We start from the raw sequence: 4105 nt of genomic DNA, 5'->3' as shown, positions 1-4105 counted from the left end.
TTTTTTTTTTTTTTTTTTTTTTTTTTTTTTTTTTGGATGGGAGACTTTTGATGACTGCTTCTATTTCCTTGGGGAATATAGGACTATTTAATTGATTTACCTGGTCTTGATTCAGTTTTGGTAAGTGGAATCAATCAAGAAAATTGTCCATTTCATTTAGATTTTCAAATTTTGTAGCATATAGACTTTTGAAGTAAGTCCTAATGATTGTTTGGATTTCCTCAGTGTCTGTAGTTATGTCCCCCTTTTCATTTCTGATTTTGTTGATTTGGATGGTGTCTCTCTGCCTTTTAGTTAGCTTGGCTAAGGTTTTGTCTATCTTGTTTATTTTCTCAAAGAACCAGCTTTTTGTTTCATTGATTCTTTGAATTGTTTTATTTGTTTCTAATTGATTGATTTCATCCCTGAGTTTGATTATTTCCAGCTGTCTACTCCTTTTTGGTGTGTCTGCTTCTTCTTTTTCTAGGGTTTTCAGGTGAGCCATTAAGTTGTTTGAATGAGCTGTCTCGAATTTTTTCTTAGAGGCACTTAGTGCTATGAACTTTCCTCTTAGAACTGCTTTTAATATGAATTTGCGCACAGATTCTCAAAGCTTTCAGAAACTCTCCAATACCAGTTTCTCTCTCTCTCATCCCTCTCTCCCCCTTCTCTGTGTATCTAAAATATGTATGTGTTATATTTGCTCTATCACAAGAATTTTATCTTTTAATATTTTTTATTTATTATAATTTATTCACTTTTTATCCCAGCTATAGCCCTCCCTCCTCCCCTCCCAATCCCATCCCCCCTCTCTTTTCCTCCCATGCCCCTCCCCAAGTCCACTGATAGGGGAGGTCCTGCCTCCCCTTCCATCTTACCATAGCCTATCAGGTCTCATCAGGACTGGCTGGCTGCATTGTCTTCCTCTGTGGCCTGGTAAGGCTGCCACCCCCCTCAGGGGGAGGTGATCAAAGAGTCAGCCACTGAGTTCATGTCAGATACAGTCCCTATTCCCTTTACTAGGGAACCCACTTGGACACTGAGCTGCCATGGGCTACATCTGTGCAAGGGTTCTAGTTTATCTCCATGCATGGTCCTTGTTTGGAGGATCAGTGTCAGTAAAGACCCCTGAGCCCATATTTTTTATTCTGTTGCTCTCCTTGTGGATCTCCACTTCCCTCCAGGTCTTTCTATCTCCCCCTTCTTTCATAAGATTCCCTGCACTCTGCCCAAAGTTTGGCTATGTGTCTCAAGCCTCTGCCTTAATACCCTGCTGGGTAGAGTCTTTCAGAGGCCAACTGTGGTAGGCTCCTGTCCTGTTCCCTGTTTTCTCCCTCTTCTAATGTCTATCCCATTTGCCTTTCTGAATGAGAATTGAGTATCTTACTCAGGGTCCTCCTTCTTGTTTAGCTTCTTTAGGTGTACAGATTTTAGTATGTTTATCCTATATTATATGTCTAATATCCACTTATAAGTGAGTATATACCATGTGTGTCATTCTGCTTTTGAAACACCTCACTCAGGATGATCTTTTCTAGTTCCCACCATTTTCCTGCAAATTTCGTGATTTCCTTATTTTTAATTGCTGTGTAATATTCCATTATATAAATGTACCACAATTTCTGTATCCATTTCTCAGTTGAGGGACATCTGGCTGTTTTCTTTGAGATATGGGGTAGCACATATGCTACCACAGTGGCTAGTTTTTATGTCAGTTTGACACAAGCTAGAGTCATTAGAGAGGAGGAAGCCTCAATTGAAAAAAAAAAAATGCCTCCTTATGGCCCAGCTGCAGAGCATTTTCTTAGTGAAACATGAGTAAGGCCCCAGCCCATTGTGGGTGGTGTCATCTCTGGGTTGGTGATCCTACTTTCTATACTAAAACAAGATAAGTAAGCCATAAGGAGCAAGACAGTAAGCCGCACTCCTCTATCACCTCCTCATCAGCTCCTGCCCCAGGTTCCCCCGTTTGAGTTCCTGTCCTGGCTTCTTTCATGGTAATGGACTACAATGTGGAAGTGTAAGCCAAATAAGCCCTTTTCTTTGCAGCTTGATTTTGATTGTAGTATTTTGTCTCAAGACAATGTGTTTGGACTTGGTTCCCTGGGACACGTGGGACCCAGGGATCAAGCTCAATCTTGGCAATAAGAGCCTCTACCCCCTGAGCCAGTTTTCACTACTCATTCCAGTGAGCTTTTTATTTTGTGCTTTTAAACCAGCCTGGGTCTCAACACCTGCTTCGATCCCCTGTTGGGTGAATCCTTTCAGAGGACCCTCTAGTTGACCCTCATCCTGATTCCTCTCTTCTACCACTTCTGGTCCTTGCCAGGCTATGGAGGAAGAGGAATCCACGTAGTCATGATGAGACTTAACAAGCTATGGGCAGATGGCAATAGTGGAGAAGTCACCTTGTTCAGTAGACTAGGGGAAGGGGATGAGGAGAAGAGGGAGGGAGGGTGGCACTGAGGGAGTTGAGGGAGGAGGCTTCAATTGGGATATATAATGAATAAATTGTTAAGAAAAAAAAAGTGACTTTCTCCAAAAAGACAAAGGCATGACAATATGCAACTGATGGACTAAATACACTTGATTTAAATAAAATTGTTAAGTATTTTATTTAAAAACAAAAAAACAAACAAACAAAAAACAGACTGGTTCTGTGAGCCTGTTTTAATTAGATACCTGCATAGAAATTTTAGTCAGCCCATCAAATTATAGTCCTTTTTGGTTATTTTTGTTTTCTTTTCTTGTTTTATGCTGGAGGTTTTTTAGTAAATTGTTCTCAATCAAAGTTGACAAATCAATTATGAGACTTGTTCTATTCTGTGAAGATTTTCAAGGGGAAATTCTCAAAACATAAAGCAGTTGGATGGCATGGCTAGTGTGGCTACGGTGGTTCAGAGAAGGCAGAGACAGATGCAGCCACAGAGCTCTCACTGACACTCCATAGAGCTAGGTCCAACTCTTGCTCCAGTTTTAACTAACAATGCAACTTTGGCAAAGTGACTTAGATTTTATTTTTCTCTTGTTCCACATCAATAGATGTGCCCGAATTCATTTTTTTTCATAATATAGCTGTATGAATTAAACTAAACTATATATGTATAGTACTGGAATCACACCTCTTTTTCTCATACATCCCTCAAACACTCACAGCAGGCATAGAGCTATCCACCTATCTATCCATCTCTAAATATATTGCTATGTCTAGATAGATAGATGGATTGTAAGTGAATGGATAAAAAGATAGATGATAGATAGTTGTAGACACCACAACATGGCAACTTTTATAAAGTAAAACATTAATTTGGGCCTGTCTTATAGTTTGGAGGTTTAGTCTCTTGTCATCATGGTGGGAAACATGGCTATGCAGAGGCAGACATGATGCTGGAGAAGGAGCTGAGAATTCTACATCTTGATTGGCAGGCAGGAAGAGAAACAGAGACATTGGCCTTGGCTTGAGCTTCTGATAAACTAAAAGCCTATCCTCAGTGGCTCACTTCCTCCAACAAGGCCACACCTACTCCAAAACCAACACCTCTTATTAGTGCCACTCTCTATGGGCCTATGGAGGCCATTTTCCTTCAAACCAGCACAGACAGATAGACAGACAGACAGACAGACAGACAAAGGAAGATAAATCTCTATGAGACTTAGCAATTCACCCATCAACCATCCACTCACTCAGTCACTGTCTGAACATCTGCAGTGCCCTTTCTCTGGCTGGGACAGGTGTTCAAGGATCTACAACTGGGACTTAGTGGCAAGTCTTGCCAGCTTCCTAGCAGAGCAGTGGCCATCAGTACCACATCCATATCACCTTTTCTTTAACCTTTTCTGTTTTCTTTGGCATCCCTCCATCTGTCCATCCCTCTCCCAATGATTCCCTCACTGCTGGAGCCCCCTGCTCTGGTGAGGAAGGAGAAATGCCAGGCTTAAGGTGGCTCTGGAGTTGTTCTGGGACTGATGACTAGCTGGATTTGGGATCCCCACATGGAAATCTCAGAACCTCACACCCCTCTTCAATAAACCAAGAAAGGTGGCTTATAGTCTTTGTTTGGGCCCCAGGTGGTCTTACTGAACAGGCAGCTGCACTGAGCTGGCAGAAGGCCCCCTCAACCTTCTA

This window comes from Psammomys obesus, unplaced genomic scaffold, assembly GCF_907164565.1.
Source record: "Psammomys obesus unplaced genomic scaffold, mPsaObe1.curated_primary_1811, whole genome shotgun sequence".
Classification (NCBI taxonomy): domain Eukaryota; kingdom Metazoa; phylum Chordata; class Mammalia; order Rodentia; family Muridae; genus Psammomys; species Psammomys obesus.
The sequence above is the reverse complement of the archived record's forward strand: the minus strand, read 5'-3'. Positions refer to the sequence as shown.